This window comes from Periplaneta americana, unplaced genomic scaffold (genome assembly GCF_040183065.1).
Source record: "Periplaneta americana isolate PAMFEO1 unplaced genomic scaffold, P.americana_PAMFEO1_priV1 scaffold_20, whole genome shotgun sequence".
Classification (NCBI taxonomy): Eukaryota; Metazoa; Arthropoda; class Insecta; order Blattodea; family Blattidae; genus Periplaneta; species Periplaneta americana.
In genome coordinates this window covers 1118125-1128648 of record NW_027185501.1, presented here as the reverse complement: position 1 = coordinate 1128648, position 10524 = coordinate 1118125, and the positions used below count along the sequence as shown (strand labels likewise).

General features: G+C 43.9%; 2 non-coding genes across 2 annotated transcripts; both read right to left on the bottom strand.

The window, feature by feature from the left end:
- Positions 1-9868: 9868 nt before the first annotated feature.
- TRNAN-GUU (transfer RNA asparagine (anticodon GUU)) lies at positions 9869-9940 on the bottom strand. The gene has a single exon. It is a non-coding gene; the product is annotated as a tRNA-Asn (tRNA).
- A 213-nt stretch (positions 9941-10153) lies between these two features.
- TRNAY-GUA (transfer RNA tyrosine (anticodon GUA)) lies at positions 10154-10225 on the bottom strand. Its single transcript has one exon. It is a non-coding gene; the product is annotated as a tRNA-Tyr (tRNA).
- Positions 10226-10524: the final 299 nt, after the last annotated feature.

Below are 10524 nucleotides of genomic sequence, written 5' to 3'. Positions count from 1 at the left end.
TAAAGTTGATTTGAATAATTTCGAGGGAAAAATTTTTCCGGAGCCGAGTATCGAACCCGGGGCCTTTGGTTTAACGTACCAACGCTCTACCACTGAGCTACTCGGGAACTCTAACCGACACAGATCCAATTTTTCCCTCTATATCCACAGATCTCAAATTGGGGTGACAACCGTCAGGCATCCAACATCAAGTGCACACTAACTCCGTGTGACTTAAATTGTGGTTTTCTGTTAACGAACAGTGACGTGTATTATGCAAATCTCGATTTCAGGTATAACTACCTATAAAGTTGATTTGAATAATTTCGAGGCAAAAATTGTTCCGGAGGCGGTTATCGAACCCGGGACCTTTGGTGTAACGTACCAACGCTCTACCACTGAGCTATTCGGGAACTCTAACCGACACCCATCCAATTTTTCCCTCTATATCCACAGACCTCAAATTGGGCTGACAACAGTCAAGCATCCACCTTCAAGTGCACACTAACTCCGTGTGACTTAAATTGTGGTTTTCTGTTAACGAACAGTGACGTGTATTATGCTAATCAAGATTTCAGGTATAACTCCCTGTAAAGTTGATTTGAATAATTTCGAGGGAAAAATTGTTCCTGAGCCTGGTATCGAACTCGGGACCTTTCGTTTAACATACCAACGCTCTACCACTGAGCTAGTCGGGAAATCTAACCGACACCGATCCAATTTTCCCTCTATATCCACAGACCTCAAAGTGGGCTGACAACCGTCAAGCATCCAACTTCGAGTGCACACTAACTCCGTGTGACTTAAATTGTGGTTTTCTGTTAACGAACAGTGACGTGTATTATGCAAATCAAGATTTCAGATATAAATCCCTGTAAAGTTGATTTGAATAATTTCGAGGGAAAAATTGTTCCGGAGCCGGGTATCGAACCCGGGACTTTTGGTTTAACGTACTAACGCTCTACCACTGAGCTACTCGGGAACTCTAACCGACACCGATCCAATTTTTCCCTCTATATCCACAGACCTCAAATTGGGCTGACAACCGTCAAGCATCCAACTTCGAGTGCACACTAACTCCGTGTGACTTAAATTGTAGTTTTCTGTTAACGAACAGTGACGTGTATTATGGAAATAAAGATTTCAGGTATAAATCCCTGTAAAGTTGATTTGAATAATTTCGAGGGAAAAATTTTTCCGGAGCCGAGTATCGAACCCGGGGCCTTTGGTTTAACGTACCAACGCTCTACCACTGAGCTACTCGGGAACTCTAACCGACACCGATCCAATTTTTCCCTCTGTATCCATAGAACTCGAAGTGGGCTGACAACCGTCAAGCATCCAACTTCGAGTGCACACTAACTCCGTGTGAATTAAATTGTGGTTTTCTGTTAACGAACAGTAACGTGTATTATGCAAATCAAGATTTCAGGTATAACTCCCTGTAAAGTTGATTTGAATAATTTCGAGGGAAAAATTTTTCCGTGGCCGGGTATCGAACCCAGGGCCTTTGGTTTAACGTACCAACGGCCTGCCACTGAGCTAATCGGGAACTCTAATCGACGCCGATCCAATTTTTCCCTCTATATCCACAGACATCAAAGTGGGCTGACAACCGTCAAGCATCCAACTTCGAGTGCACACTAACTCCGTGTGACTTAAATTGTGGTTTTCTGTTAACGAAAAGTGACGTGTATTATGCAAATCAAGATTTCAGATATAACTGCCTGTAAAGATGATTTGAATGATTTCGAGGGAAAAATTGTTCCGGAGCCGGGTATCGAACCCGGGACCTTTGGTTTAACGTACCAGCGCTCTACCACTGACCTACTCGGGAACTCTAAACAACACCGATCCAATTTTTCCCTCTATATCCACAGACCTCAAATTGGGCTGACAACCGTCAAGCATCCAACATCGAGTGCACACTAACTCCGTGTGACTTAAAATGTGGTTGTCTGTTAACGAACAGTGACGTGTATTATGCAAATCATGATTTCAGGTATAACTCCCTGTAAAGCTGATTTGAATAATTTCGTGGGAAAAATTGTTTCGGAGCCGGGTATCGTACCCGGGACATTTGGTTTAACGTACCTACGCTCTAGCACTGAGCTACTCGGGAACTCTAACCGACACCGATCCAATTTTTCCCTCTATATCCACAGACCTCAAAGTGGGCTGACAACCGACAATTATCCAACTTCGAGTGCACACTAACTCCGTGTGACTTAAATTATGGTTTTCTGTTAACGAACAGTGACGTGTATTATGCAAATCAAGATTTCAGGTATAACTCCCTGTAAAGTTGATTTGAATAATTTCGAGGGAAAAATTATTCCGGAGCCGGGTATCGAACCCGGGACATTTGGTTTAACGTACCAACGCTCTACCACTGAGCTACTCGGGAACTCTAACCGACACCGATCCAATTTTTCCCTCTATATCCACAGAGCTCAAAGTGGGCTGACAACCGTGAAGCATCCAAATTCGAGTGCACACTAACTCCGTGTGACTTAAATTGTGGTTTTCTGTTAACGAACAGTGACGTGTTTTATGCAAATCAAGATTTCGGGAATAACTAACTGTAAAGTTGATTTGAATAATTTCGAGGGAAAAATTGTTCCGGAGCCGGGTATCGAACCCGGGACCTTTGGTTTAACGTAGCAACGCACTACCACGGGGCCGGGTGTCGATCCCGGGGCCTTTGGTTTAACGTACCAACGCTCTACCGCTGAGCTACTCGGGAACTCTAACCGACACAGATCCAATATTTCCTCTATATCCACAGACCTCAAAGTGGGCTGACAATCGTCAAGCATTCAACTTCGAGTGCACACTAACTCCGTGTGACTTAAATTGTGGTTTTCTGTTAACGAACAGTGACGTGTATTATGCAAATCAAGATTTCAGGTATAACTCCCTGTAAAGTTGATTTGAATAATTTCGAGGGAAAAATTGTTCCGGAGCCGGATAACGAAGCCGGGTCCTTTGGTTTAACGGACCAACGCTCTACCACTGAGCTACTCGGGAACTCTAACCGACACCGATCCAATTTTTCCTTCTATATCCACAGACCTCAAATTGGGCTGACAACCGTCAAGCATCCAACTTCGTGTGCACACTAACTCCGTGTGACTTAAATTGTGGTTTTCTGTTAACGAACAGTGACGTGTATTATGCAAATCTCGATTTCAGGTATAACTCCCTATAAAGTTGATTTGAATAATTTCGAGGGAAAAATTGTTCCGGAGGCGGTTATCGAACCCGGGACCTTTGGTTTAACGTACCAACGCTCTACCACTGAGCTACTCGGGAACTCTAACCGACACCGATCCAATTTTTCCCTCTATATCCACAGACCTCGAATTGGGCTGACAACAGTCAAGCATCCAACTTCGAGTGCACACTAACTCCGTGTGACTTAAATTGTGGTTTTCTGTTAACGAACAGTGACGTGTATTATGCAAATCAAGATTTCAGGTATAACTCCCTGTAAAGTTGATTTGATAATTTCGAGGGAAAAATTGTTCCTGAGCGTAGTATCGAACTCGGGACCTGTCGTTTAACATACCAACGCTCTACCACTGAGCTAGTCGGGAACTCTAACCGACACCGATCCAATTTTCCCTCTATATCCACAGAACTCAAAGTGGGCTGACAACCGTCAAGCATCCAACTTCGAGTGCACACTAACTCCGTGTGACTTAAATTGTGGTTTTCTGTTAACGAACAGTGACGTGTATTATGCAAATCAAGATTTCAGATATAACTCCCTGTAAAGTTGATTTGAATAATTTCGAGGGAAAAATTGTTCCGGAGCCGGGTATCGAACCCGGGACCTTTGGTTTAACGTACTAACGCTCTACCACTGAGCTACTCGGGAACTCTAACCGACTCCGCTCCAATTTTTCCCTCTATATCCACAGACCTCAAATTGGGCTGACAACCGTCAAGCATCAAACTTCGAGTGCACACTAACTCCGTGTGACTTAAATTGTAGTTTTCTGTTAACGAACAGTGACGTGTATTATGCAAATCAAGATTTCAGGTATAACTCCCTGTAAAGTTGATTTGAATAATTTCGAGGGAAAAATTTTTCCGGAGCCGAGTATCGAACCCGGGAACTTTGGTTTAACGTACCAACGCTCTACCACTGAGCTACTCGGGAACTCTAACCAACACCGATCCAATTTTTCCCTCTGTATCCACAGAACTCGAAGTGGGCTGACAACCGTCAAGCATCCAACTTCGAGTGCACACTAACTCCGTGTGACTTAAATTGTGGTTTTCTGTTAACGAACAGTAACGTGTATTATGCAAATCAAGATTTCAAGTATAACTCCCTGTAAAGTTGATTTGAATAATTTCGAGGGAAAAATTGTTCCGTGGCCGGGTATCGAACCCAGGGCCTTTGGTTTAACGTACCAACGCCCTACCACTGAGCTACTCGGGAACTCAAACCGACGCCGATCCCATTTTTCCCTCTATATCCACAGACTTCAAAGTGGGCTGACAACCGTCAAGCATCCAACTTCGAGTGCACACTAACTCCGTGTCACTTAAATTGTGGTTTTCTGTTAACGAAAAGTGACGTGTATTATGCAAATCAAGATTTCAGATATAACTGCCTGTAAAGTTGATTTGAATAATTTCGAGGGAATAATTGTTCCGGAGCCCGGTATCGAACCCGGGACCTTTGGTTTAACGTACCAACGCTCTACCACTGAGCTACTCGGGAACTCTAACCGACACCGATCCAATTTTTCCCTCTGTATCCATAGAACTCGAAGTGGGCTGACAACCGTCTAGCATCCAACTTCGAGTGCACACTAACTCCGTGTGAATTAAATTGTGGTTTTCTGTTAACGAACAGTGACGTGTATTATGCAAATCAAGATTTCTGGTATAACTCCCTGTAAAGTTGATTTGAATAATTTCGAGGGAAAAATTATTCCGGAGCCGGGTATCGAACCCGGGACCTTTGGTTTAACGTACCAACGCTCTACCACTGAGCTACTCGGGAACTCTAACCGACACCGATCCAATTTTTCCCTCTACATCCACAGAGCTCAAAGTGGGCTGACAACCGTGAAGCATCCAACTACGAGTGCACACTAACTCCGTGTGACTTAAATTGTGGTTTTCTGTTAACGAACAGTGACGTGTATTGTGCAAATCAAGATTTCAGATATAAATCCCTGTAAAGTTGTTTTGAATAATTTCTAGGGAAAAAATTGTTCCGGAGCCGGGTATCGACCCGGGACCTTTGGTTTAACGTACTAACGCTCTACCACTGAGCTACTCGGGAACTCTAACCGACACCGATCCAATTTTTCCCTCTATATCCACAGACCTCAAATTGGGCTGACAACCGTCAAGCATCCAACTTCGAGTGCACACTAACTCCGTGTGACTTAAATTGTAGTTTTCTGTTAACGAACAGTGACGTGTATTATGCAAATCAAGATTTCAGGTATAACTCCCTGTAAAGTTGATTTGAATAATTTCGAGGGAAAAATTTTTCCGGAGCCGAGTATCGAACCCGGGACCTTTGGTTTAACGTACCAACGCTCTACCACTGAGCTACTCGGGAACTCTAACCGACACCAATCCAATTTTTCCCTCTGTATCCATAGTACTCGAAGTGGGCTGACAACCGTCAACCATCCAACTTCGAGTGCACACTAACTCCGTGTGACTTAAATTGTAGTTTTCTGTTAACGAACAGTGACGTGTATTATGCAAATCAAGATTTCAGGTATAAATCCCTGTAAAGTTGATTTGAATAATTTCGAGGGAAAAATTTTTCCGGAGCCGAGTTCGAACCCGGGACCTTTGGTTTAACGTACCAACGCTCTACCACTGAGCTACTCGGGAACTCTAACCGACACCGATCCAATTTTTCCCTCTGTATCCATAGAACTCGAAGTGGGCTGACAACCGTCTAGCATCCAACTTCGAGTGCACACTAACTCCGTGTGAATTAAATTGTGGTTTTCTGTTAACGAACAGTGACGTGTATTATGCAAATCAAGATTTCGGGAATAAATAACTGTAAAGTTGATTTGAATAATATCGAGGGAAAAATTGTTCCGGAGCCGGGTATCGAACCCGGGACCTTTGGTTTAACGTAGCAACGCACTACCACGGGGCCGGGTGTCGATCCCGGGGCCTTTGGTTTAACGTACCAACGCTCTACCCCTGAGCTACTCGGGAACTCTAACCGACACATATCCAATATTTCCTCTATATCCACAGACCTCAAAGTGGGCTGACAATCGTCAAGCATTCAACTTCGAGTGCACACTAACTCCGTGTGACTTAAATTGTGGTTTTCTGTTAACGAACAGTGACGTGTATTATGCAAATCAAGATTTCAGGTATAAATCCCTGTAAAGTTGATTTGAATAATTTCGAGGGAAAAATTGTTCCGGAGCCGGATATCGAAGCCGGGTCCTTTGGTTTAACGGACCAACGCTCTACCACTGAGCTACTCGGGAACTCTAACCGACACCGATCCAAAGTTTTCCTTCTATATCCACAGACCTCAAATTGGGCTGACAACCGTCAAGCATCCAACTTCGTGTGCACACTAACTCCGTGTGACTTAAATTGTGGTTTTCTGTTAACGAACAGTGACGTGTATTATGCAAATCTCGATTTCAGGTATAACTCCCTATAAAGTTGATTTGAATAATTTCGAGGGAAAAATTGTTCCGGAGGCGGTTATCGAACCCGGGACCTTTGGTTTAACGTACCAACGCTCTACCACTGAGCTATTCGGGAACTCTAACCGACACCGATCCAATGTTTCCCTCTATATTCACAGAAATCAAATTGGGCTGACAACAGTCAAGCATCCAACTTCGAGTGCACACTAACTCCGTGTGACTTAAATTGTGGTTTTCTTTTAACGAACAGTGACGTGTATTATGCAAATCAAGATTTCAGGTATAACTCCCTGTAAAGTTGATTTGATAATTTCGAGGGAAAAATTGTTCCTGAGCGTGGTATCGAACTCGGGACCTGTCGTTTAACATACCAACGCTCTACCACTGAGCTAGTCGGGAACTCTAACCGACACCGATCCAATTTTCCCTCTATATCCACAGACCTCAAAGTGGGCTGACAACCGTCAAGCATCCAACTTCGAGTGCACACTAACTCCGTGTGACTTAAAATGTGGTTTTCTGTTAACGAACAGTGACGTGTATTATGCAAATCAAGATTTCAGATATAACTCCCCGTAAAGTTGATTTGAATAATTTCGAGGGAAAAATTGTTCCGGAGCCGGGTATCGCACCCGGGACCTTTGGTTTAACGTACCAGCGCTCTACCACTGAGCTACTCGGGAACTCTAAACGACACCGATCCAATTTTTCCCTCTTTATGCACAGACCTCAAATTGGGCTGACAACCGTCAAGCATCAACATCGAGTGCACACTAACTCCGTGTGACTTAAATTGTGGTTGTCTGTTAACGAACAGTGACGTGTATTATGCAAATCATGATTTCAGGTATAACTCCCTGTAAAGCTGATTTGAATAATTTCGTGGGAAAAATTGTTCCGGAGCCGTGTATCGTACCCGGGACATTTGGTTTAACGTACCTACGCTCTACCACTGAGCTACTCGGGAACTCTAACCGACACCGATCCAATTTTTCCCTCTATATCCACAGACCTCAAAGTGGGCTGACAACCGACAAGCATCCAACTTCGAGTGCACACTAACTCCGTGTGACTTAAATTGTAGTTTTCTGTTAACGAACAGTGACGTGTATTATGCAAATCAAGATTTCAGGTATAACTCCCTGTAAAGTTGATTTGAATAATTTCGAGGGAAAAATTATTCCGGAGCCGGGTATCGAACCCGGGACCTTTGGTTTAACGTACCAACGCTCTACCACTGAGCTACTCGGGAACTCTAACCGACACCGATCCAATTTTTCCCTCTATATCCACAGAGCTCAAAGTGGGCTGACAACTGTGAAGCATCCAAATTCGAGTGCACACTAACTCCGTGTGACTTAAATTGTGGTTTTCTGTTAACGAACAGTGACGTGTATTATGCAAATCAAGATTTCGGGAATAACTAACTGTAAAGTTGATTTGAATAATTTCGAGGGAAAAATTGTTCCGGAGCCGGGTATCGAACCCGGGACCTTTGGTTTAACGTAGCAACGCACTACCACGGGGCCGGGTGTCGATCCCGGGGCCTTTGGTTTAACGTACCAACGCTCTACCCTTGAGCTACTCGGGAACTCTAACCGACACAGATCCAATATTTCCTCTATATCCACAGACCTCAAAGTGGGCTGACAATCGTCAAGCATTCAACTTCGAGTGCACACTAACTCCATGTGACTTAAATTGTGGTTTTCTGTTAACGAACAGTGACGTGTATTATGCAAATCTCGATTTCAGGTATAACTCCCTGCAAAGTCGATTTCAATAATTTCGATGGAAAAATTCTTCCGGAGCCGGGTTTCGAACCCGGGACCTTTGGTTTAACGTACTAACGCTCTACCACTGAGCTACTCGGGAACTCTAACCGACACCGATCCAATTTTTCCCTCCATATACACAGGCCTCTAAGTGGGCTGACAACCGTCAAGCATGCAACTTCGAGTGCACACTAACTCCGTGTGACTTAAATTGTGGTTTTCTGTTAACGAACAGTGACGTGTATTATGCAAATCAAGATTTCAGGTATAACTCCCTGTAAAGTTGATTTGAATAATTTAGAGGGAAAAATTGTTCCGGAGCCGGGTATCGAACCCGGGACCTTTGGCTTAACGTACCAACGCTCTACCACTGAGCTACTCGGGAACTCTAACCGACACCGATCCAATTTTGCCCTCTATATCCACAGACCTCAAAGTGGGCTGACAACCGTCAAGCATGCAACTTCGAGTGAACACTAACTCCGTGTGACTTAAATTGTGGTTTTCTGTTAACGAACAGTGACGTGTATTATGCAAATCAATATTTCAGGTATACTTCCCTGTAAAGTTGATTAGAATAATTTCGAGGGAAAAATTGTTCCGGAGCCGGGTATCTAACCCGGGACCTTTGGTATAACGTACCAACGCTCTACGACTGTGCTACTCGGGAACTCTAACCGACACCGATCCAATTTTTTCCTCCATATAGACAGGCCTCAAAGTGGGCTGACAACCGTCAATCATGCATCTTCGAGTGCACACTAACTCCGTGTGAGTTAAATTGTGGTTTTCTGTTAACGAACAGTGACGTGTATTATGCAAATCAAGATTTCAGGTATAACTCCCTGTAAAGACGATTTGAATAATTTCGAGGGAAAAATTGATCCGGAGCCGGGCATCGAACCCGGGACCTTTGGCTTAACGTACCAACGCTCTACCACTGAGCTACTCGGAAACTCTAACCGACACCGATCCAATTTTTCCCTCTATATCCACAGACCTCAAAGTGGGCTGACAACCGTCAAGCATGCAACTTCGAGTGCACACTAATTCCGTGTGACTTAAATTGTGGTTTTCTGTTAACGAACATTGACGTATATTACGCAAATCAAGATTTCAGGTATAACTCCCTGTAAAGTTGATTTGAATAATTTCGAGGGAAAAATTGTTCCGGAGCCGGGTATCGAACCCGGGACCTTTGGTTTAACGTACCAACGCTCTACGACTGAGCTAGTCGGGAACTCTATCCGACACCGATCCAATTTCTCCCTCTATATCCACAGACCTCAAAGTGGGCTGACAACCGACAAGCATCCAACTTCGAGTGCACACTAATTCCGTGTGATTTAAATTGTGGTTTTCTGTTAACGACAGTGACGTGTATCAAGATTTCAGGTATAACTCCCTGTAAAGTTGATTTTAATAATTTCTTGGAAAAAATTGTTCCTGAGCCGGGTATCGAACCCGGGACCTTTGGTTTAACGTACCAACGCTCTACCACTGAGCTACTCGGGAACTCTAACCGACACCGTTCCAATTTTTCCCTCTATATCCACAGACCTCAAAGTGGGCTGACAATCGTCAAGCATCCAACTTCGAGTGCACACTAACTCCGTGTGACTTAAATTGTGGTTTACTGTTAACGAACAGTGACGTGTATTATGCAAATCAAGATTTCAGGTATAAATCCCTGTAAAGTTGATTTGAATAATTTCGATTGAAAAATTGTTCCGGAGCCGGGTATCGAACCCGGGACCTTTGGTTTTACGTACCAACGCTCTACCACTGAGCTACTCGGGAACTCTAACCGACACCGATCCAATTTTTCCCTCTATATCCACAGACCACAAAGTGGGCTGTCAACCGTCAAGCATGCAACTTCGAGTGCACACTAACTCCGTGTGACTTAAATTATGGTTTTCTGTTAACGAACAGTGACGTGTATTATGCAAATCAAGATTTCAGGTATAAATCCCTGTAAAGTTGATTTGAATAATTTCGAGAGAAAAATTGTTCCGTAGCCGGGTATCGAACCCGGGACCTTTAGTTTAACGTACCAACGCTCTACCACTGAGCTACTCGGGAACTCTAACCGACAC